The 26,586-nt window shown below is 41.7% G+C and overlaps 1 long non-coding RNA gene across 2 annotated transcripts in view; it reads left to right on the forward strand.

The window, feature by feature from the left end:
• Positions 1-26,586, forward strand: part of LOC116431628 (uncharacterized) — a 209,440-nt gene that overhangs the window by 171,258 nt on the left and 11,596 nt on the right. For both annotated transcript variants that reach the window (XR_012999950.1, XR_012999951.1), the window contains one exon: positions 15,998-16,064. This is a non-coding gene — a long non-coding RNA (uncharacterized LOC116431628). The remainder of the gene's footprint in view (positions 1-15,997; positions 16,065-26,586) is intronic.

Genomic DNA, 26,586 nt, shown 5'->3' on the forward strand with positions numbered 1-26,586 from the left:
GTTACCTATGGGTCAAAGCAAACTATTTTGCTATTATAAGTGTATTCTAATGAAATGTCCATTTGAAGTAGAATGGAAGATTTTGTTGCATTTCTTCCAAATTGTCATAGCGAAAGTAAATAGTACGCCAAGTGGTTAACTAAAATTTTAACTCGAATGAAATCTGAAGATTCCAATTTCTGTGTTATCCTGAATTAACCCATTGTCATCTGACGAGTGAGACGCGTAGTGAAGATTTCAGGAAACACGTTGAACGCCGCATAATAGAGCAAAATACACAAAACAGGAAAAATATAATATTAACAATATTCCTACCGCGACCAGTTAAACGACTGTTTTTAAAATTTTGATTAGAATTTCCAATAGACAAGGTAATTGAATCGCCTTTATACTTCACGACTTTTCCTGAAATATGTGTATAAAACATTTTCCAATATTCGCGCCTTTTTTTATTGATTATCTTCATTCTATATTAAAAAATATAAGTTATGCTAAAGACCAGTCATTTGACTGGTCGTGGTAGGAATAGTGTTAAATCATTCGATTGAATTCCATCATCATTATCGCACGTTGATCTCTCTGAATGTCACTGCATTAGCGTCATGTATACAGAAATGTTTTCAAATAGTCATCGTATAATTCAGTGAATCATAGTAATTCGATTTGGTTGACGTGATAATAAACATCAATGTTGATTGCGCAATGAATCAAAGCAAAACACTATTTTACTATTACCAATATATTATCTCGAAAGTAAATTTCTACTTAAACTGGAGCGGGCAGTTTCTTTGCGTTTCTTCTAAGCTACCGATAGAAACGTTTTGCATGTGTTAAGTAGCAAAAGTAAATGATACGGCAAGCGGTTAATCCTCCAACAGGGTATCCATCGCGTTTCGATTCGCTGTGTACTGTAATAATCAAGTTAGACTGGTTGCTAGCTTTATCTCGCCCTTGCGAACTGGAATAATTCTCGGTTGCAGTCATCAACGTTACGGCAGCTCATTCGACCAATCATCAACTGTTAAGCATTCGCTCAAAACAATTCAGCTAACGCCAGCAGACCATAGACGACTTCTTTACGCATCCATCAACACCACGAGCCGGCGATAAGCCGCGTATACGCAGCTGCAAACAGATATCTAGTAGTCGAGCATTATCAAGGGTATTAATCTTCTCCAAGTTCCCCAGCCTCAACCTATAAATGCACGCGTTTTTCCGACCATTTTTCCGTCTCGTCTTGTGAACGCTTTAATCACAACTCACTCGGTCGCGTTTTACTAACCAGCTGTTAATACCTGAGATACTAAATCGTTCTGTAAGTAATTTCGTTTCTTATCGGTTCCTCCATCGGAAATCGTAGAACTTTCTCAAAAATTCCGTAAAAAATCTAATAGAATGCGAAGCTGATTTAATTTGATTAGAGGTTAATGACCGCCGCAGCACTCAACGCGTTAACACCTTGCCCTACGATTTATTTCAACCATTACACCACTTTGTCATTAGTGATTTATAGAAGAAAAGAAAATAATTCTGGGCACATCATTTTTCAGTCTTCTAAAGTTAATGTTCGGTAACATTCTTCTGTTGATTTACTGTATCAATTAATAATACACTATTTGAGTAATAATAATGCTCGTCAAATTTTATTTAAAATCCACAAATCGAAGCACAGTATTACAAAGGAAAATATTTCTAGGCATACCATTATTCAATTCCCTAAAGTATTATAATCAGTAACATTCTTCTGTTGATTTACTGTATCAATTAATAATAACACTATTTGAGTAATAATAATGCTCGTCAAATTTTATTTAAAATCCACAGGTCGAAGCACATTATTACAAAACAAAATATTTCTAGGCATATCAGTATTCAATTCTCTAAAGTTAATATTCGGTAACATTATTCCATTGAATTACGGTATCAATGAATAGTAACACTATTTAATTGAGTAATAATCCACAAGTCGAAGCACACTATTACAAAGGAAAATATTTCTATGCACATCATTATTCAATTCCCTAAAGTATCATAATCGTTAACATCATTCTTCCATTGAATTACGGCATCACCAATATATAACGCTATTTAATTGAGTAATAATCCGCAAGTCGAAGCACACTATTACAAAGGAACGGATCAAGGGTTACCGATGTTATCGACAGAAAATACGCGTGTTAAACGCGAAACACGCGTAATCCTTCTAGTAGCTCTTGACATTCCGTGCGTGAGAAAAGTCTCGCGCCGCGTAACGTACACGGCCTAACGGCCGCTACAAAATGGTACACACGAGGTGTGTTCCGCCACGGTCCGCCGATAACGATCGCGTTAAACCGTGTCCACGGTTGATGGAAGAGTGCGCCAGGCGAAAGCTCGACAGTGTCGCGCGACACTGACATTTCTGTGGGAATTACCTGCGATCTGGTCCCATAAAATTCAACGCCGCTGATAGGAGTCGTTAACGATCGCGTTTACCATCTTTTCTCATTTACCATCTCATCTCAAACAGCGTAGACTTTGTATCAAGAGATCGCGTTTACCGTCTTCACAGCGGAGACTTTGTATGAAGAAATCCCGTTCACCGCTGAGTACCGAGATTAGTCACCTATGTCTCCTTTATGGTGATGTGTAACGTGATTTATGGGGTATTAGGGAAATTGCTTTACATTTTAGGGAAATGTCTGTTTTATGTTTGACATGGTTGGCGAAGAGTGGAAATCAATGTTGTTTCGAATTGAGGCGTTGATTTATTTAGATGGTGGATGTGATGCATCGAGAAGTGAGAATTGAAGTGTGATTGGTAACTTAAGAATCGTTTAACGCTGAAAATACTGAGCAGTTGAATCGCCTTTTGAACTTTTCTTTATGAAAGCTATAAGTGTGAATTTATTAAGATTTCAGTTGGCTTATATTTCAGTTTAGGTATTGCTCAATCAGTTTCTTTACTCGTCTCTTAAAGATCTGTACCTTTGCAGTAATTCTAAAAGAAGAAGGGTTCATTTTGACTCATCTGGCACTCGAAAGTTTTTTGCTAGATATATTCAACGCTCTTTGGTAAAATATAGACGATGCTTGCTGCGACTAATGTAAATAATTTAATCGATGAATTAAGAGACAAAGTAATTTACTTTGATATTTCACATAATGATGCGTTACACAAAGTTTAGTATTAAACATGAAACTTTATAATTTTACTGCATCAAACCAAGTGGTGACTGAGAATCACCTCCCGAGTGCAAAGGGTTAAGAGTTGAGTCATCAATTCATTAAACTATCGAAACAACTTCAGAATTAAGAACTAAGAAGCGATTGTTTAATAATCTAACTATTCTAGAATCCCTTGGAACATTCTTAAACAAAAATTCCCTAGTCCAAAGATTTCCTACATGAAAAGAACAAACGATAAATTCTAAACAGGAAAAGGCAGTTTACGAACCACCTTACAAACAAGTTCTGTTTGTAGATTCCCAGCATCATGTGATTCTCAGCATTTTCCCATTATACGATGCCCAGATCGCTGTTTCTCTAGAGCGGAAACCTAAATCGGAGCGAATTAAACATTAAATAGTTGCGAGGGAAACATCGAAGCAGCGGCCGAAGCCTGGTGTAAATACGCGATCCCGTTAAAATGTACGATCGACCGGCTCGTCACGCAACTTCGGTCAGAAAGGGGCGTAATAAATAAGCGGGGAGAGAGAGCCTGTCCCGTGAGACTTTGTTTAGTACCGAAGCGTGGACGTTACACGCGTCTCGCGCCACCGGGTTGCTATTCGATCTTGTCGCAGCCCGGTCCTGCAACTTTAAACCGCGATCATATCGAGACACCGGGTACGCGGTACACTTGATACGCGTAACGAAACCGTGACACTAATGTTTCACTTAATGAACGATGGCAGTCGATCCCGTTCGCAGATAGAATCCGTGCACTTTGAGTCGAACTTGCACCGTGGTTATCGATAGGCGACGTTGGCGACTGTCGAACGCGTCGTTCAGGGTCCTCGCTTCAAGTCCCGCGAAGCATTCGGTCACACGAGGCTCGAGATGCGAATGATTATTATTCAGATCTGCGGATCGCGTGATTCCTTCATTGAGTAGCAGATTGGATTTATGTATGAATTTTTTGTGAGGGTTTCAGCGATTGGAAACTGTTTTTGGTTTATTTCGTTGTTTGTGAAGGATTGATCGGTAGTTGATTTGTAGTTGATTTGTAGTTGATTTGTAGTTGATTTGTAATTTGTTGACTGTTGTAGACTAGTGAGTAGTAGATTTTATTTATATGTGAATTTTATATTTATATGTGGGTTTGAGTGATTGGGAACTTTGTTTTTGGTTTATTTCGTTGTTTGTGAAGGATTGATTGGTAGTTGATTTGTAATTTGTTGACTGTTGTAGACTAGTGAGTAGTAGATTTGATTTATATGTGGGTTTGAGCGATTGGAAACTGTTTTCGGTTTATTTCGTTGTTTCTGAAGGATTGATAGATAATTAATTAGTAGTTCATTTGTAATATGTCAACTATTTTCTGCTAAGGAGAATCATTCAAAAAGAATTACACCGTTAGAGATATAAATGTAACTACCACAATAGAATTCTATACCACAATACCGAAATAATCTTTCTAAAACAAATAACAACGATCATAAAATCGACACACCAGTGTAAAACTATAATTAAACTATAGACGTTCGACAACAAAACACTGCCACTCCCGCGGTGCAATTCCGCGTCCACGACGGAGCGGAATAAATGAAGCAGCGATTTATTCGCATCGGGCGAAAGTTAATTGGAGACTTAACGTGTTAATACCGCGACAGTCGTTCAATATATTTGTTAAGAATCTGAATGGTCCGAGATTATGCCTAGTAATATTTTACTCGTATAGTTTCGCGGTCGAGTCGTAACGCCCTGAGCCGCCATCGGCAGTAACAACCACGTATCGAGCCATCTTATCGCGGGCCTCGTTTGTGATTGAATGAAAATAACCACCTGCATCGGTACCACTCAATCCTCCCCTTCGGCGTTTCCTCTTGCCTTTATTGCCGCGTAATTGGAGTTCACGTGATGGATTGGGCGCTCGGATAAACGCGATGCTCCTGGCTGATCCGTTGTGTCCGGCCTTCGTTTTCTGAACGGCGATCGCGCGTTTCGTCCGTATTCCTCGAGGATCGCGATGGAAACACCTCCTTCAGCCTCACGTATCAGGTACTCACATCAAATTAAATTAACGTACACTTTACGGCCATTTTATACGATGTAATAAAGGAAATTTTATATATCGCTGCTCCAGAAATCGGAGATACGCATCGTTCTCTGATAATTCCATTGTTACCTCTCGTGGACGACTGTTTCTTTAACTCGGTTTCTAGGCACTCTTTCGAAAGTGAATCGTTCGAATTTCAAATATTAACACTAGGTTTACAGGCATTTATTGTACACTTTATTAAAGATTTACAAAATATTCCTAAAATCCAATATGCGTCAATTCGACGCGTTCCGTGAACCTAGTGTTAACTCCATGAAACCCATGAATTCCAAGGAACCTCCAAAATCTCCAACCAGCGAACACCCCGACACTAGGAATCCCAAAAATCCCGAGATCCCCTAGCAGCGTGAAAATGAAAGAAACAGAACCCTAACCGATTCGCCGATCGGGTCACCGGAAGTCCGAAAATTGTTCTTCCGAAAAGCCGAGCGGTAGCAGTCCGTTGCGCCCGCTCTAATAATAATATCTCGCGAACTTAATCCAGCCGGACCGGAAACCGATTCCGAAATACACCGTCGCGGAAGCGCAGCGCAGCGCGGCGCGGCGCGGCACCGATCCCCGTCGCGTCGCCGGGACCGGGAAGATTTTCGAGAAACGGCGTAATCGCGCGGCGAGATCCCCGCGGTGATTTATCGTGGCCACGCGCCGTTACTTCCTGTTGAAAATTCGCTCGAGCACGCGCCTAATTGGCGTTACGGGGCCTCTCAATGAGAAACAGGTTTTCCCAGGCCATTCCCTGCGCCGCTCGCTCCCCGCCCCCGGTAATTTTGGCTCGATGCTGGCATGAATGAGCGCGCCTCGAGTCGGCGGGGTGGGTCTCGTAAATGGGTCGACTGCGATTTGTGCTCGGATCGGCCGCCCGGAAAGGTTCAGCTGTTCGTGGAGGTATTTTTCAGGTGGACGAGATTTGCAGATCTTCGGCGAGAGTGAAATGTTTGATTTTTGACAGGTTTGCTGGGGGTGTTTGACCCTTTGCGATTTCTGAATTGTGATCGATGTACTTTTTTATTAATACTAGGTTTGCGGAAGGCGTCAAATTGACGCATATTGGATTTTAGAAATATTATTTTGTAATGTTTATGCCGATTTTGATTGATCACACTGACGTGTACCACAATTACCTACTATCGAATCTCCAGTTTCCACTGTCTAAAGAAACGAGCATCAATTTTTTTACGAATAATAATGATTAATTAATAATAATAATAATAATGATTCATTGAAACTAAGGGAAAATTCAGTGTAGTTAGTACAGACAAGTGAATTTTGCAGTTCGACTGTTTATCTGCATTTTTGGAAGAATTGAGTTGATACTTGACAAGATGCTTGTTTAATTCCAAAATATCGAGATCGATTCTCCCTGCAATTTCTTCGTAATCGAAGCTTCGAACTGAAGCATAGAATAAAAAATATCGACTACTTTCTCGATTATTAACCCTTCGCGGACGAACGTCGACATTTCGACGAGATGAAATGTTCATATTTGCAAGACTAAGTCGCAGACAAATGATGTAATTACTCGAACAGCAAGAGATAACACGTAGTTTCCCTTTTTTCTATTAATTAAGCAATTGATATATAATTCATCTTTATCTCTTGAACATGTAGCTTCTCCTTTTTGTATTAATTAAGCAATTAATATATAATTTATCTTTATCTCTTGAACACGTAGTTTCCCTTTTTTCTATTAATTAAGCAATTGGTATATAATTTATCTTTATCTCTTGAACACGAAGTTTCTCTTTTTTCTATTAATTAAGCAATTGATATATAATTTATCTTTATCTCTCGAATGTGTCGTACATTTCAAAGAATCTTCGTCTGCAAAGGGTTAAACATTCAGCTTTCTCGTCGACTCTTAGAGACACAATGAAAAGAAGAGATACAATTAAAAACACGAATCTTTCGAGATACAAGATTACATAGTCAGACGCAAATCCTGAAATTACAACTATTCACGCTGTCGACAGCCAATTACGACTGCAATTAATTCGAGAACCATGATAATTCCTCGAAACGTCCATTGACAAATGATCAAACGGCCATCCCCGCTCATTCTCTGTCAAACGAAAGCAGACACCAGCGACGCGAAGCCGGAGCGACGAAATCTTGTTCCGCGTTTAATACGGGCAAGCTGGAAGTGTCCCCGTGCGGGCAGGTGCCAACTCCACCGGCGGTTTTATTCCTCTTTCCTCATCCTGTTCCCCTTTCCCCGGTCGTTCGTATGTACATGGCGAAACGTCGGTAGCCATTTCCATCGTCTTGCTATTTCTGCCAGGTGGCGGAGTTGACCGGCCCCCTGTAGGCATTTTCCGCTGGACGTTTTTGGTTCAAGATTAATTAAATCCGTCCGGAAATAGTCCGCGGATCTACGGCCTCTCCTCGCCGACGCGGCGGGACAGGGCGAACGGGGGATAGTGGATAACGCGCGAGATTCGGTGGCGTAACACACGATGTTAATCTTCTCGTGGCCGACTTTTTGCTCGGGAACACGGCCCGTGGGCTTAAACCGCTGTCGCGACTACGGGAAAGTGGTGAGTGGAGGAGAATTAGGGATTTTGTTGTTTTATTGGTTTCTGGAATTGTTTGATGTTGGTGGTGCTTGTTATATATTAGATATTAGATATTAGATATATAGATATGTAAATATGTAGATATATAGATATATAGATATGTAGATATGTAGATATGTAGATATGTAGATATGTAGATATGTAGATATGTAGATATGTAGATATGTAAATATGTAGATATATAGATATGTAGATATGTAGATATGTAGATATATAGATGAATGGATTTATAGATATACAGATATATAGATGTATAGATGTATAGATGTATAGATGTATAGATGTATAGATGTATAGATGTATAGATGTATAGATACATAGATATATAGAAATATAGAAATATAGAAATATAGAAATATAGAAATATAGAAATATAGAAATATAGAAATATAGAAATATAGAAATATAGAAATATAGAAATATAGAAATATAGAAATATAGAAATATAGAAATATAGAAATATAGAAATATAGATATATACATATATAGAAATATAGATATATAGATATATAGATATATAGATATATAGATATATAAATATATAAATATATAGATATTATTAGATATTAAATATTAAATATTAGATATAAGATATCAAATATATAGATATTATTAGATATTAGATATCACATATATAGAATTATTAAATACTATATACTAGACATCAGATACCAGATACATAGATATCATTACACATTACCTACAGGAAATCACTAACAACTACACAACTCATTCCAATCAAATATTCCTATTTTCAAAAATAGAAAATCTTCACCAACTATCACCTTTTCCCGTTAGAATTATTATATTATCCAGTTCCAATACAGAAATAAATTACTCCTACTATAAAACTACATATTTTCCAGTATCCATTACCACTCTCGTAAATGAAATAGTCACTCGAAAGCTATATAGTTCTAACAGAAGCCTAAAGCCAGCCATCGCGGAATGAAAGTGACACCGAGCACCTAGACGAGGATAGACCAAGGCTGGGCCACGTTCAAGCTGAATGGGCCTGGAAGCCCATTCATAATCGATATACTTGCTTACTTACTTACCTCTACGTGATTCCATTCGGCCAACAGTGCCAACCCGCTCCCATTCAGCATCGATCATTCGGTGTGAATGACCCTTCATCGCGTAAACAGCCGGACTATTATAGGTTACACGGTGTCCCCCTATCCTCGTCGTGCCCGGCCGCCTCTTTGTTCTTCGCACATTCTAATTAGATGAAATTAGATCGACTTCTAAACTAGTTCCAGAGGTACTAACTTATACATAAAGCTAGATGAAAATGGCCGGCGGAACGAATCTTTTACTGGCTATGAACGCCGGTTATTATACTATACCTCGGGCTCGTAACGACGTAATTGAATTTAAAGAAGCAAACTTGAACGTTAATAAGGAGAACATTAATAGGGCCGGGTGGATCGAATTCCGATCACGTTCTAGAGAAATTAATTATTAATTCGCCATTTTAAGATCGCGAATACCAATGCCACCTGACAATCCTCCCTCCGATCACGATCGCAGAAATCTTCGAAATCCGCAGTAATTAAATGGTATATACGAATTAACTTTCTTAGGAGTTGATCCTCGTAAACCGGACTAATGGAATTAAATGGAATGAAACATCAACGTTGGCGAGTTAATCATTTTTATTTAGTGAACCGCGGATTACTTTGCATTTAGAATGTTCAGCGCATGATTAAATACGATGCTCATTCACGCTTGAGTGTTAATTAATGCTAAGCGCACTGGCACTTTGTGTAATACCTACTCATAACGTGACGAGTCAAGTAACTGGTTGTAAATCAAGGTAAACAAGTTGAACGAGAATTGTCTCTTATTGGAGACAGAAGGGAAATCGAAGAATTGATTAATTAGGCGATGTAGGAGTTTCTGTGAAATGAATGAAGGAGAGGGGAGAATTTTAAATGGAAATCTTTCTAAAATTATCTTTCGAGAATATCGAACCCGTATTTACCGGAATTCATCAACATCAAATCCGCGCGAGATGACGGACGAACGTGCTCCGCGGAGCAGCTCGAAAAATCGCCGGAAATGCTCTTCAACGTCAATTCCGCTGCTCGTGGAACCGCGGGCACGCTGACTGGGCCAGTTATCGGTCCATTACAATTCCGAACGACATGCTAAACATAGCGTAAGACGGAATTCGCGCGAACGTTGCGTGTTCGATCGGAATCGCGAGTCATCCGCAGGAAACAACGACGAAAGTCCATTAAAATAACTGAATAATAAATCTGAATAGCAGATCTTATCTTTATGAATCATAAATTGCAGTGTAACAAATTGCAGGAAAATAAATGAACCTATTAACCCTTTGCAATCGAGAGGTGACTCTCGGTCACCGCTTGATTCGATATAACAAAGGTAAAGTTGAATATTTCGTATTTCAACTTAAACTTCGCATTGTTACGTGAAATATTGGAAAACACCTTTGTCGAAACTAAAGTTGAATATTTCATATTTCAACTTAAATTTCGCATTGTTACGTGAAATATTGGAAAACCCCTTTGTCAAAACTAAAGTTGAATATTTCATATTTCAACTTAAACTTCGCATTGTTACGTGAAATATTGGAAAACCCCTTTGTCAAAACTAAAGTTGAATATTTCATATTTCAGATTAAACTTCGCATTGTTACGTGAAATATTGAAATAGAACACCTTTGTTGCTTAATTTATCTATGAACTACCGTTAAATTAGTTTCAAACAATATCACGTATAACTTATTAAAAACTGTTGAACATTTCCATTGAAAAACTTTCGAGTGCAAAGTGTTAACTTCCATTCCCCTTCAATTTCACTGTCTAAACGTAGACACTTATAAAACTCCTCTATCCACTTGCAACAAGATATTCACTTCTCAAACAAGGAAATGCATTCACGACAAAGCCCACAGCAAACAGAGCTAATGAAAGAAACTTTCTATCATTTCACTCGATTAAATTCGTGTTAAACGACGTCCAGGCGGGTTTACCTTTGCGGACAGCATCGTTTAATTGCAAGCGCGGCGTTCGCGAAAAATAATGGTTTTCTCTTCTCCGGTGTACTTTCCACATCTAATTGACTCGCATTGGCGAGCGGCGGTTTTTCAGGACGTCGCTTGTTCGCGCAAAAGTTTGCGCACATATTAAAACAAGCGGGGAACTCGTAAAAACGAGGATGAAGGCGCCGGTAGTTTCGCGTGCACGCGCGCCGCGTGTCCTAAACCGAGGAAATTATTCGATCAGCACACTAACGAGACGATCCCGACGAGGAAACATTCTTTTCCTGCCATTACCTTTGCCAATTCCACTGGCATAATTACCGGCCGCTTGTATACATGTACGCGAACAACTAATTAAGCCGTTAACGGTCGTGTTGCGATCGCGAAACCGTGGTCTCGTGACTGAGTCCTGTCCTCGCACGAACAACACACGTATTCCCTCGTTTATTTCCACTCCCTTCCTTTTTCCCGCGAAATAACGAACACGTATGATTAATAATCCACCAGGCCGGAATCGAAAGCACCCGGTGCTCGATTAAATTTCATTACCAATTTGTAATGTCCTTTTTCCCCGCGTAAAGAAAGGAACAGATGGCAACGAGGATTTCCATGTTTGTTAATGCATCGAGAAACATTGTGATTCTCATTGAACTCGATGAGTTCGATAGTTTATTAACGATAGTTTACGAGACTTTTCTTCCCCTGAGATGCAGCAGAATAATCGAGGGAATAATTGGAATTGAGCACAATTTAGCCGCGTTTCGACGAAATCGTTCTCCTGCTCATTAGTGATCTGGTGCTATTAAGTTTGATCGCGAATCGTGTTTAATTATTATTTCTCCTCTGTGCAGCTTCTGGAATGAGGTCGAGTAAGGGGTAACGAGTCTTTTAAGGAACATCCATGGAAACGGTCTAGTATACGGTGATTTCGTCGAATCGAGTGGCCATTCTGACGTGACAAAAATTGCAGAAGCTAGTTCGGCGATGCGATTGCCTTTCCATCGCTCGGTCTGTTCACGCGAAATTTTCATTAAACTCCGTCGCTTATCGCGCTCCGCGGAGTTCGGATTTCTTCGTTCTCGAACGCTATAAACACACTCGAAGGTCCGCGGACTAATTATTATTATTGAGAGGCCGAGCGGAGTTCGACGAAACTCCGGCGTCCCTTTATTCGCTATTACCGTCGGCAATTCCGTCGAAATAACTGCCGGCGGCTCTTATACGCGTTTCCGAACGACTGATTAAGTGATTAATAAATTCGCAATGAACCCCCGTGATTACCGGCGGGAAAAAAATCCCTGATCGCTTCATTATTTTTGCGACGCCGCCGTTCGCCGGTCAACTTTTTCCTCCCCTTTTCACATTCTTTCGAGTAATGGAAGGCGATAATGGTAGAAAATGAGCGGAATAAATATGCGTGAAAGCTTTAACGCCGATGAAACATCGATTTTATCGCGGCCGAGACGATTATTTGTCTTCCCGCGAGCCTGTGCTGGAGCCTCGAGCGCGTTCGTGCGAATTGAACACCTCGCCCGAAACGGAACACGTTTCTATCCAATTTCATTCAGTTTTCTTATTACCGCCGCTGTTTTCCGTGTAGAAGTTATGAAAGTCGATGATACATTGATCTTATACTCGCCGAAGTAATTGCGTCTCGTATATCTGTAAAATATTTAAAAATGTAATTATCATAATAATACTTAAATACCATAAGCAGAACATTAAATTATAAGCTACACCTGCACCGAAGTGGACAAATTTTTATTTAACGTAATTGCTTCCTCTTTTTATTAATCTTATTATTCCGAAAATGGGCATTTTTGTATAAAGTGCTTCTAAAATCAATTACATTATTAACCAGTTAACTGTATATTGTGTATACACGTCATCTTAAAACTCTTAATGCTAACTTTTTCAACGATTATTTATTTTTTAAGACAAACATGTACTTCGTTTCGCTTTAGTTTTTCGTTAGGATATATTTGAGTATTTGGCCTGCATTTGAGTATACACTTCGTTATTTGATTTTATTGCGCAATGAGAGATTTTTCAAAATTCCACGCGTAACTGGTTAAATTATTAAAGGTAAAGATAGCGATTAAATTGCCGTTATTTTCGTCGGGACGTCGAGAGGGGAATGAAAGGAATGCTTTCCGAGGAACACGTGCACCCTAAGTACACAGGTTGACGAAATTTCTGTGCCTCCGCCATTCCACCCTGTTCGAGGCATTCTCTTTTGCCTCCCTTTCTCTCCAGCCGCTATTTCTGGTCGCAGAAACGCTGGCCACGGGGAAGGTGACAGGTGCCGAGTGCTTCTATAAATTGCGATCTCGAAAGAAGGAGAAAACGAGAATGGTAAACGGACCGGCGGACCCAGCCACGCTATCTTTAGAGGGTTGCGACCGTTAAGTAGCCTCCTCTACGGCCCTTTGTATACGCCTGTAGGGTGTAAACCGAGAATTTGTACCTTCTCTTGTCGCGACTCGTCTGGTTCCGCCTCTGCACCTTTATTCTTCTCGCAATGTGAATTTCCCAGCTAATTACACATTCATACTGGTTCTATGGAAGAGTTCTGCAGAAGTTATTATAATTTCTTCCCTGGAATTATTTAATAATGTTCAAGATATGAAACATACGATTATTAGATGCTGCTTTTATCCTTTGTACTCGGAAACTTTTCAATAGAAACGTTCGACGCTTTACGATGATGCTATTTGAAAACTTACGAAATACGGAAATTAAGAGACAAAACTATTTTATAGACGACACTTTGTACTTTTGTTATATCAAATGGTGACAGTCACCTCTCGAGTGCAAAGGGTTAAAGTGGGTGAAAATGAAAAGTAGATTAGATTTATGAATTCTATTGTTATTTTGATTGATATTAGATTTGTGAATTCTATTATTATTTTGACTGATATTAGATTTATGAATTCTACTTTTTATTTGAAATTTATATCATTTGTATATAGTTCCTTCGCTTGATTTGATAATGTATCTCACAGAGATAACGATCTCTATCTTTATAGAAGTTTCTACGAAAGTTTCGAATCTGTATTTAAAACAACCAGAACTAAAGAACTGTTCGTTTTCTAATGCGAAGAATTTATTAAGCTCCAAGTACGGAGGGGGTTGTTTATTAAGCTCCGCTGAAATTCGCGTACCGTTACGTTCTGCGCGTACCAATATATCGTGCGCGCGTAAAATCCGCGGCCCGTACATTACCCAAGTAACGAGCTCGCGAGAGGTATCAGCCGTCCCGCGGAACCAGTGCATTTCTAGCCGGAATGCTCGTGCCCCTGCTTTCTTATCGCGTAAAACGCATCAAACTCTTTACCACCCACCGACAGCAATCTCGCCGTCATTCCTGCCCGAATAACTCGCGTGCACGAACGAAACTGTCCGATAACGTGATTGAAAAGGAAATGGTGCCTCCCAGTCGAAAAGAAATTAGAAATTCGAGAAAGATTAATTGAAATCTACGCTGAGTAATTAACGCCATTAAAACCATCAATTATACAAACGAGAAACATTAATAATTCATTCAAACTTAATATCCATACAAAGATATAAAACGTTCTTACTCGACGCCATTTTCTAAAGAAACACCCTGATTAGAAGAATAAATTTCACTCGGCAGTTGATTTAACTCAGCAAAATTATAAAATTTAATGGATGGAACATCGAAATAAAATATTTCCGTCGCTTAATTTATGCAAGGTATTTCTTCGTGTTAATTGTAAAATGTACCATTGACATTTCATCAGGAAATAATGAATATTGAGAAAAATATTCTCGAGTGTAACATTCTAACAGGGGAAGTTGATATTCGTTCATTTAGATTTCGGAAATTGTAGATGTAGAAACAATCAGGATTCTTATTCGTGTAACTGGATCAACGAAAACCGATTGAAACATTTCCCAAATAATGTCTATAAAATTCAATCTACATAAAATTGACGTGTTCCGTAAACCTAATGTTAAGCTGTAATTGAATGAACTAAAGTCGACGTGAACCTCAAACCGAGAAACCAAGAGCACTTCGGACCGCAAAGGGTTAACATTAAATATCTATAGTTTTAGTGTCAAATCAAGTGATGATTAAGAGTCACCTCTCGAGTGCAAAGGGTTAATACACCGAAAGCGAGTTTCCACCGTCTCGATGATAATTTATTCGCTTCGGAACACCTGCAACGAATCAATGTCCCCTGGAATAGTTTCTTTGTCTAAAACCAGCAACCCCTCCGTTCGCCGGCCAGTTTCCAAGGATTTTTCCGGACAGTAACTCTTCGTATCTTCGGTTTGTAATCTCGCCAGCCCCCAGCGGAACGGCAAGTGTTAAACCGTACGACAGGAGTAGTTCGAGCACGGTATTCAACGATCGTGTAAATGAAGGGGAAATTAATTCAGCTCGCTGGTAGAGCCGAATGGTAATCGAACGAAATTCAATGCGCGGCCACTTGAAACGCGAACAACCGATCGGGTCCGGTAGCCCTGCGTCGCGCTATCTGCGAGCCTTTTAATGAGGATCCCACGGCTGGAATTCCCGATTTTTTCGTGATCCGGCGCGCACGAGATAAAGGCCGGCGCGCGCAGCCACGGATCGCTTCTAATTACGGCCAATCATCGTTTCCCGCGACGGTACATGTCCCCGGGCCCGTTTTTCTTTCATCGTTTTGCAACCTTGTCGCGTATTCCTTTTCGGGACGCCACTCGGGACCGTACGCCGTCCAATTAACCTTGTATTTAGAAAATAAGGACAGGCAATTAGTAATAATAGGTCGTGTTCGAGGCGTTCCTTTTTTGCGGCGATCATTCTTTCGGAGAGGTGAAGATTTCTGGCGACGAATATGGCGCTGCCATTCTTACCGCGGCGAGCTCCTCGGCTGGATATGTAAATTAGGTTCTTCGGCCGATGGTTTTTCGAACGGATGCCTGGGAAGTCGGTAGTAATTGATCGTCGTGATTTTTACGAGGTTCCTTGGGAGAGTTGAGATTTTTAGATACTAAATAGAGATGTTAAAGACATAATGTATGTTTGCGCCTAATGTCAAATCGATGATTTATAGAAACTAATAAATAACTAAACTCTCGTTCGAAGGCGGAGATAAATCATCGTCAATAAAAGTTACGATTCTTATTTTCCAGAGATTTCTCGATAGATCCAGAAGCCTCCAAGGACCAATATGGCAGCGAGGAGATAACCTGAAGAGATGTGAGTAAATCATTATTCCCACTTCTTCGAATCCTCCTGTAAACAAAGGCGACGACAGACTCACAAATCCCTTCGGCTTATCCGCGGTTAAGATTGATTTCAAATTTATACGTATTTAACGCGACGTGTACAGAGACTATCTGAATTACACGTGTTTTCTCGTTTCGAACATTAATCGTAATTCATTCCGATTAACCGTAACTAAATGCACAATAATTCACGCACGGGCGCACCCGAACGAATCGGACTGTAACGTCCAGCCAGAGATTACCTCATTAACTTCGACGAGTCCCAATGATCGTCCAACAAGCCCCACGATTTCGATCTCGGGAAAAAAGGACCGCCCCGGTGCCCGGGAGAGATCGATCGTCGTCGGCCTCAAGGCCGGTCGGCCAGAAAATAACACTTGCTCGATGTGTTAACAAACAACGACCAATTAAAACGAGTCCTCGATCCCTTCTCGTCCTTGCGAGCCGATTATTCATCACGCCGGAGATCCGCAGGCGCGATATCGACCCTCGTAGATTATTCGACGCTGCGATCTTGTTCTGGTATTAGGGACGAGGGACGTTTTAGACACGGAACGAGATGGTATCGACGCCTTCTTCGCTAACTATGCGCGATTATTCGTAATTAGGAGGCTCATTCGATTAGTAAGCAAATCGTTTGAATATTTCCTTCGAAGAACTTTTCAAACGATCGACAGTTTCTCTTGAATTTCAAGGATGTTCATGATCTTTCGAACGCTTCGTCTTAATTTCACCCTTTGCACTCGGAAGCTTTTCATTAGAAGCATTCGACATTTTTCTGTGAGACGTGGATGACATTTCGAACGAACTAATGAGAAAATGTACGTAAATTGAGAAACAAAGCTATTTTATAGAAATACTTCGCATTGATGCATTCTACGAAACTTAATATGATATAGAACACTGTAATTTTGTTGTATCGAATCAAATGACTGAGAGTCACCTCTCGAGTGCAAAGGGTCAAACTACCAAGACTTCTCTAAATTCTCCAAATTTCTGCAATACTTTCAAAGGTTCTAATAATTTCAAAGCCTCCGCAATTTTCATTCGACAGTCTGAAGGTTCCCATATTTTTCCAGTTTTCATATTTCTATTTTCAAAATTCTCAATCGTTCTTACTTCCAAAGCTTCTTAACAATAACCCAATACTCTGACAACCCTATTTGACTCTCCATATCTAGAGCCCATCACAGCAGCTAAACATTTAGCATCCCTGGAAACTGTCGATTTGAGCTAGCATACGTGTTTACCAGCATCCCATGAGAATATTCTTCGACGCGGCTAGGATTCTAACCCCTCCGTTCGAAGGGAGGATTTCGGAAAAGCCGGGGAGATCGGTACTCGACAGGCACACCCATAACCGTAAAGATAAAACCGCGGCCCCTAGACGCGCAAAAATCGCATCGGGAACACGAGTCGCATCGAGAACCAGTTCCCGCGCGCGGAGAGCCACCGTTTGAAAAACGTGCCGCGTTATTATCATATGAATTGTCCCGGTCGTAGAAATGCTGCGGCCGCGGCAGCCAAGCTCCTTTTAACGAGGCACCTGGATCCCCGCGACACGCTTTTTCCTCTTATTGCCGCCGCGGGATTTCACCGATTTCTGCGGGGAACACTTACGATCCCGCCATCTTCGGGACTTAGTTAGGTACAGCCGACCGGGGCTGGATAAAATCCACGGCAAAAAGGCACGACTGGTGTACACACGCTGGCCACTTCTATCTTTTTCCGTTTATCCTTCCGTCGTAAAAGACTGGCTGCGTATGATCGAACGAGAGCAAAAATAGTGGCTTCGAGTTATTCGTGCTTTGCAGAGTGGATTTTTCTAGTTTCGTGATTTACAGGGATTCTCCGGTTGTTCCTGGATATTTTGGGGTCTGCTGTTGTTCGCGATTTTTCGATGGTTGAAGGTTTTCTAGTAGTTGATCGAGGTTTTCCAGTATATTCGAGTTTTCTTACGGTTTTCTTCGTTTTCCAAGATTCTCCCGTTCGTTTGACGCCAATTGTCACGCTTTGAAGTAAACGTAGACGTAGAATGGGAATAAAATGTATTTTTCCAGTGTAACGCAATTACAGTGGAAGATATAGTACAAAAGGTTGAGATTCTCAAATTTTCAATTACTCCACAAACTGCTCTTCGAATACTTCCAAACTGCCAATTCTCAAAATTACAGCTTTCATTTAGTACATTCCCCAACAATCGAACCGTCAGTAATTTCAAATCATGCATCCTACACCCTTTGCTTTCACTAATCTCTATGCGCGCATCCGAAAAAATTGAACTCTCATACTACACATATTCTCAACGTTCCGAGAGAAATGTTTATATAATTCGGAAATACATCTCGAAATATTAGCATACACCACTCCAACCTAGCAGAAACGATTCTGCAAAATTCTCCAGTGAGAAGGAGATGGAAAGAATCCGGCGAATAGAGGCAGAAGTAGAAGACGCGGAAGATATTAACGATGCCCGTAGTCCGAGGTTGTAATAACCGAGTGGCAACAAAGCGTGGAGGATCGGTACAAGACGGCCCGTTGTTGGTACACGTCGCGGCGGGCGGACGGAACATTAACAGGAAGTGCTGTCCCCCACGTGACCGGTACGCCGGTTCTCGTCGAAGATCCCTTTAAGCATTAGCGACGGCGCTTCACTTACGTGATTCAATTGCTTACCAGGCAACGAGCGGCGCTTTCCATGGAATATTGATCCGATAATGGCCGACGCATCGATTAACCCGTTACCGATCGATCGATCGATCCGTACGTACGCTACGTAGGTACGTGCCGCACGAAGGATTTCCTATCCTCCGGCCCGATGATTTATGGGAAAGTGCCGGTTCCGCGGCAAACGCACGCGCGCGCTCGCCGCTGGGATATATCCTGCGTCCGAAGCGATTCAACTGCGGATGTTCGTTCGACTCGCGATTTTTATTGCGCCAAAATAACGCGCGCAATAATTACTAAACGACTGCTGAAAGGCTCTGTGGAATCTAATTACTCTTTTATTATTCCTCGATGATGAATGTATCGACTAGTTCGTAATCGGTGTTCGAATATACTGGAATATTAGAAATTTGAACAGATAAGAGCAGCATTTATCAGCGCAGAAATGTTGAAAAAATGAAAAATTGAGTAGTTCGGATATCTTCTCGTTCGATGCTCTTTTTACTAGAGTAACTTCTAGAGTTTCCGAATGAACATTAGCCAGCCTATAACATTAAATTTACGAGCGTAAAAAATGCCCGATGCCTCTCACGAAACTCTATCGCTGGGAATATTTCTCCGTTTCGTTTATTTCCCTCGATACACGGGACATTCCCGCGAGAATTCCCGTCGAACCACCCCGTATAACTGGCGGAGTCGCGACAAAACACTAACACTAAAACGGATCGTGCAAAAGGAACGAGACCGGCGACTCGCCGGTCATAGAGACACGTGATATGTCGCCGTGAACGGTGCCATTTCATTTATAACTACAAATTTTCTGAACAGTAAACGTTTAATTGACGCGGTCGTCGCGCAATGAATAGCGCCGATAAAAGATACACAAACACGGGTAGCGCGGGACGGAGGGTGAACGGGATCATCGAACGATCCCGATGGAACTAGGGGCGACGTCCAAAAGGGGGGAACGGGAAAAAATGAGAGAAACGAGGGGAAACGGAGGGGTTCGAGGGGAGGGAAATAGGAATAATTCCGGATGATCTAGCGGCGGTGCGATCCAAGGACGCGCCGGTTCCGCTGATGGACTCGTACACGCAATAAAATATCGGTCCGAACGATATCGCGAAATCGTCGACCGGGTCCCCGGTTTGCGGATACTTTAATCGGCGTAATTACCGCGGGAAAAATCGCGATACGAGGCGGATTCGAGGGGCCCGGAGGCGAGGTAACGAGCGGCAAATATCGCAGCACGTTCCATTACACGCCTAATAAAACTGGTATCGGACGTGGAAAAACTTTCCGGCGTGTATACGACGAATCGGCGTTTCATGGACGCCGGGGAATTCTCGTTTCGCCGGGAACGCGTGTCATCGCGAGAAATGCAAATCGGACGGTGCGCGTTACCTCGCGCCGACCGACCGCTCGATAAACGCTCGGTGATCCTTGGTCTAGTTCCTTTCAGACTGATACACTTGGCAACGGGTACTTGAATTTTCGTTTCTTCGCAGTTTTTGGTTTGTTAAAACATATTGTGTTCTTCTTAGGAGATGTTTTGGACATTTTGTTAGTTGGTTCTTGTGTTTTAACCCTTTGAATGTCGACATTTCAACGAGATCGGATGTTCGTATTTGAAAGATTAAGTCGCAGACAAATGATTTAATTAGTCAAATAGCAAGAGATCAGTAGTTTCCTTTTTTCCTATTAAATAAGCAATCAGAATCTGAAATAATTACTGATGTGCATATGTTAAGAGGAGGATGACTTCTATGTTTTTGATTTGGTTAACACGTTAAGCACGAAAATCTTGACCGTATTTCGTGCTATTCTTTTGTAGCAGAGAAGCGGGGATATTTATTAATTATTGCAATCCCTGCAGTGCGTTGTTATCAACTTCGTTACGGTATTAAATATCTTCATTCGACATCGGTTACCTTGCATGTTACGATTGTTTCCAAGTAACTCAGAAGCGTCAGTCATCGGTGACTGGCGATTAACGTGTTAATGACTGCTTTCTGATTACTGCAGAGTTTCAGGAATCGTATGAAACTATAATTTAAGTCGTATCTTTAGAAATTTCCTGGATATTATTTTTTCAAAGGAAATCATACTATCCGAGCATGTCTACCGTGAAGAGATTACAGTAATCTGATTAGCATAGTCATTAGCGGTGATTCCTCTTCGCTGTCTTTGGCCCCGAAACTCGAAGGAAAACTCGTCGGCCGCAAACAACAACAGTATCCGCGCCGAAAATGCCGTCACCGTCGTTCGTGTATCGTTTGTCCCGCGATGATACGCAAATAGAATCGCCGGAGGAGACGTCCAACTGTCTGGTGCACCCGCAAAAATAGGATTGTGTCGCGCGGCGTGGCCGCCATTACGCGGCGATGCTTTGGTACATCTTACGACTACTCGCCGACGACGCGTTTGCGACGCGCGAAACCTACCTGTCCGTTTAACAAATTTTTTCCAATAAAAACGTTGTATTTTTGAATCCTTTAAGAAGACGTTTTGGTTATTTAGAATGATAATCGCTGATCATAAGAATAGTTCTTGAAATTAATATTTTTGGAGGTTGATTTAAGGAAAGAATATATTACTGGAGGTACAAGTTAATAATTATAATTGTTCAATGATTAGATTAATTTTGTATAAGAGTTCGAATAGCTACAGCAAGAATTATTCGAGCGCCAGTAGTAAATTTCAAGTCTGTTTCAGAGTAATGCAACAATTCTCAATGCAATCTGATTCGAACGTTCGTTCTGTTACATCTTACACAAGAAATCACGCTGCGAGTGCGATATATTCGCAGATATATCCAGTAACAACAAGAAATATCTAAAGACCAGCGATAATTCACAGTTCAGAAGAGAAACGACAAGAACAGTCGAGTCGGACTATTGTTTTACGACTGTCGTTCCGCCGTTTCTCTGCAGTTACACGTGTCAACGTCAAATACACAAAAGCTCGGGCATCCGTTGGTATTTTCGTGCCTCGAAAAAAGTGAACCAAGAGCTTTTGATTCATGGTACGGTGAATTTCAACATTGTCCCGTTTGAAAGCTCGTTCGCGAGCGTGTCGCGTCGCTTCGGTAGGAAAATCGCTTTCTAACCGATTCGATTCTGAATTTAATTTTAGCCCGATTAACGAACGTTCGAAATAGAAGAGATGGTCTCGGATTGAATACCGCGATGCACGGGATCGTTCGGCGTGCACCTTCGGGAACGAAATGCACTCTCGTAAACGGCCGCGATGATTTACGGGACATCGGATTTAGACCGGTGGCAGCCGCAGCTCGCCGCGATTGTAGTTGCGTACGTGAAACCGTGGCGGGTTCTTTAAATAAAACGCCACGAGGCTTTTAGGATCAGCTGCCACCGGTATCGGGACACGCTCGAGTATCGATATTCGACGCCGTTCGGTCAGGAATACCTCTGCGGTTCGCTAACTAGCTTTCAAATTTATTTGACAGTCATACTGTACATGATTTCTAACCGAATGTTACACTGAAAATAAAATCGATCGAAAACAATAGATACAGACGCGTGAAAATACTGTCTTCAGGGATATCTTTGTTCCATTACATAACTACAGCTTTACATTTACTCTATATATTCTATAGATATTTTTATACTCATACTGTAAATACAAGATTGCAAATAATAGACGAATAAATTTACAATGCTTCGTATTCTCTCACAAACCGCGACAGTTACGCATGATCTCAACCTTCCGAGCGGCCATATTGTCGGCTCCACGCGCCATATTGTCGCACACCCGAAAACCCCTAAAAATCGATACTCACGCTACGAACGCCGTACAGTCACTGGAAAAAATCAGATTCAAACGCCAACGTACATTCCAAGTATGCCGTGTTACTTCGAGGAATCCAGGAGTCAGTATTTCTCACGCGGTTCTCTTGAAAAGCGCAAATCAAACGCAGAAGACAATGAAAAAGGATGACGACGAACATTTCCCGGCGAATCGTGCGAGCGATACATCGAGCGAAGCGATTGCGGCGAAGCGTAGATCGCATTAAATCACGTTTAATTGCCGATTTCTAGGACAAATCCTTCGATTCCAGGATGTCCCGTCGCGTCGAACTGCGTCCTAGATGTTTGTCGGTCCCGGGATGGACAGGGCACCCGGTGTCACGTTCGCGAGATCATCGAGGATCGTGTTGCTTGCCGTTTACCTTTAATGCGCGATGCAGCGGGTCGTCCTGGGAGGACGGAGAGGATTCTGATGGGCTCGTTGAAAAAGAAACAGTATCGTGTCCGCGGGAGATCCTCCGTTTCCAGGAAACCTGGTGCTTTGGTCAAAGTGATCGCCGGGACGTAGAGCTCTTCTGGTGATCACCGGTTGACGTCTTTATCGAGCTGTCTAGGTTCCCAACGCGATTCACGCGGAACCAAACCGGATTCTAAATGGGATTGATGCTGTGTACGATTGATTCGCCAGGGTTCGAGGATTCGCGGATGTCCATGAAGTTTCGAAGACCATTGATGATCCGTTGAGACGGCATCTGTTGCGTTTCGATCGATGGTTTAGTTACACGGAGTGTTTGGACGGTTGCAAATTGAGTATGGTCGAAGTAAGTGGATGATGACTGATATTTTCTGTCCTCTCGTTGCTCCTCTTCTCTTGCTAAAGGGAATAGCAGAGCTGTCGTCTCTTTATTCTTCTCTTCTCTTTTCCCGATCCCTCGCTGTTCTCTTTCGTTTCTCAATTCTCCTCGCTCCGCTCTTTCCTCTCGCCTTTTTCCCCGTTCCCGACGGACGGCGGATGCCAACACGCTTCACCAGGGTTCTCTATTTTATTCAGAATACGCCCCGCAAATTTCTATTCGCGTAAATCCTCTCCGACCCAACGAAAACACAGCGACAGCGCTCCGCGATATAATAGTTCGCATAACCGGCGTCACGGCGATACATCAAGTCCACCCCGCAGGGGAGTTCACGGAATCCAAAGATGGCGGAAGGGGGCAGTGAACCATGGAATTTATAGTCGCGGTTCCGAGCGGGCAGCCACATCGCGCCCGAGGCTGCTGCCTGCCGAATGTCCGAGTTTCCCTCGTAACGTTTCGGCATCTGAAATAGACGAAACGAGCTCTAAATGCGGTGGACGCGATGGAACTCGGTGGCGAGCGTGTGTCATCGTCTGGCCGCGCCGTTACGCTCCTCCACGCGCGACAAAACGCACTTGAACCCCTAACAAACGTCGTCGCTGGGCACACTGGTTCCAGGGTTTAGTTACGGCGCCGTGAAAACGAGTTGCGCTCGTTGTATCGTTGTCATTTTCATTACTCACGCGATTCTCTGCGCGAGTATCATTGTTCCTGCTTCGTTTTCCTTTCGTTGTTTCAGTACAAACCTGCCGTACGAACGAATTATTACTGTTGACCCTTTCTGCTAGAAATATTCAACACTCTTTGATAAAATACAGACGATGCTTGTTGCGATAAATTAAGGGACAAAAGTATTTTACTTTGATATTTCACATAGCGATGCATTATACAAAGCTTAGTTTAAACGTCAAACTTTACAATATTACTGTATCGAACCAAGTAATGACTAAGAGTCGAGTGCAAGGGTTAATGGTTCACTAGTTATTTTCTAGAGGATAAAGTTATTAAATTCTGTTCGACGTGAAATGAAAATCCTGATTCCTCCAATTCTCTGATTAAACTCTATACATAAATTAACAGTAAACTCGCTAATCCCGCAAACAGGTTAATCGTCACTGTTCCGAAGCTCCCCGGTAATACTGAAAAACGATGAGAACCTCTTTGATGTGCACATTTACGAGGAATCAGTTGATTAGTATCCTCTCTCACCGGAGTCGCATCCGATGTCGATAAAAATCACTTGTACCGGTGTCGATTAAAAAAATCCCTTCCTGTGTCTTCGTGGCAAACGAGCAAGTGGAAAGACACGTACAAATAGAATTCAAGATCTTCCATTTACAATCCCATCGGCATTAGCCATTCAATAATCAGTCAACTCGTCAAGGATTCGCTCCTTTTTGCCAGTGATGTACGCATTGTATCTGACGTTTGGAAAAAGAGGGGGGAAAGAACAGGGAGAAGAACGAGGAGACGAGGATACGCGTCTCCAGGCTCTCCCGATGTGCGATCCGACGGCAAAAACGCTCGAAGGTCTTCCAGGGAGCCGCGCGATTCCGCGTCGAACATTTTTACCGGTGTTTCCGTGATTTATTGAACTGCTGAGCCAGCGTAACTATGGTTTAAGGAGACTGGGTTGCAGATCCTTGCGCCGCGAATAATGGAGGGACGAGATTCTCTTTGTTCCTGTTCTTCGGTTTGTTCTTCGTTTCTCTATTCGCATCGAATCTCCTTTAAAGAATGTAAAGCCTCGTTGTCGTACTTTGTAGCTCAGTAAAGTGTTAACCTTTCGCGGTTGACGGCGGTCTGTCTCCTGGGCAAAGGGACGCCGTTTTTGGGATCACGAAACGTTTGGACTCTGGTTCGCTGCACGATAGACTTGCAAAACATGACCATCTTCTCCATCTGACTGAAAATTGCTACCGTATAGTATTGCGACGTCCCGGGTGGTCTCCAAGAAAACGTGTTCAATGTTTCTGCTGGTGAATTCGATTAAGCGTTTTTTTAGAGTGAAGGAAGATGTTACAGGTTGCAAGGGTTTGAGTTGAGTGTTTTAACGTTGTGGATACTTTGAAGCCTCGGCGATTGCGAGGTTGGAGATTTGGAACTTTGGGGCTTTGGAAGTTTGCAACTTTGAAAATTTGGTACTTTGGTATTTTGGTACTTTGGAACTTTGAAACTTTGAAACTTTTAAACTTTCAAACTTTCAAACTTTCAAACTTTCAAACTTTCAAACTTTCAAACTTTCAAACTTTCAAACTTTCAAACTCTGGAACTTTCAAACTTTTAATCTTTCAAACTTTCAAACTCTGGAACTTTGAAATTTTGAAACTCTGGAACTTTGGAATTCTAGAACTTTGCAACTTTCCAACCTTCCAACTTTGATACTTTGAAGCTTTGAAGCTTTGATACTTTGAAGCTTTGGTACTTTGAAACTTTAAAGCTTTAGATCTCTGGAACTGTAGACCTCCAAGACTTCGCAACTCTGAAGCCTTGAAGCCCCGGAAATTTGAAAATCTGAAAACTTCGAAGATCCAAGCATTTTACAATTCAATATCCAATCTCCAGCAGGACGCGAGCATACGCGTTAATGAGCTAAACCATCATCCTTCAAGAACAATAAAAATCGTCAGCGTTTAATATTTTCTCCGCTGATCGTGGGCACTGGACTGATTAAAAGCTGCCAGTAGTGATTCATAAGTCCAATTCGTATCCCTGGCATAAGCTCGTTCATAATTACCCGCACATCCGCGGACCGCATTCTTCCGAGTCTTCGACTTTTAAACGCGAGCCGTCGTGCCGCTTCTCCGGTTCGCTCGCAATTTACAGCTCCATAAATTTCCTCTTTATTCTTCCGCCTTTTTCAACCCTTTCCCGTCTAATATCGAGCGAGACTCTTGACTGAGCATTTCGAACTCAACGATAATTCTTAGAAAACCCGGACCCTGTTAATTCCTTCTCTTATTTCTTTCTCGTTAATTCCTTCCCGGGTACTCGGACCAAATAAAGAATCACTGAAAAAATAGAATTCCCTCCGCTTCCGTTTCATATTTCATTCCTCCTCTTATTTACTTTGCTCTCGGACAGCGTGGAATTCTGCTGTATAAATTCACCGAGGAAATTATATTCCTCTTCGATTTCTCTTCCAAAGAAACGGGAACTCCCCTTTCCTGTTCCTATATTCACCCTTAAACGTCAAGTACGA

Source organism: Nomia melanderi, chromosome 13 (genome assembly GCF_051020985.1).
Source record: "Nomia melanderi isolate GNS246 chromosome 13, iyNomMela1, whole genome shotgun sequence".
Taxonomy (NCBI): Eukaryota; Metazoa; Arthropoda; class Insecta; order Hymenoptera; family Halictidae; genus Nomia; species Nomia melanderi.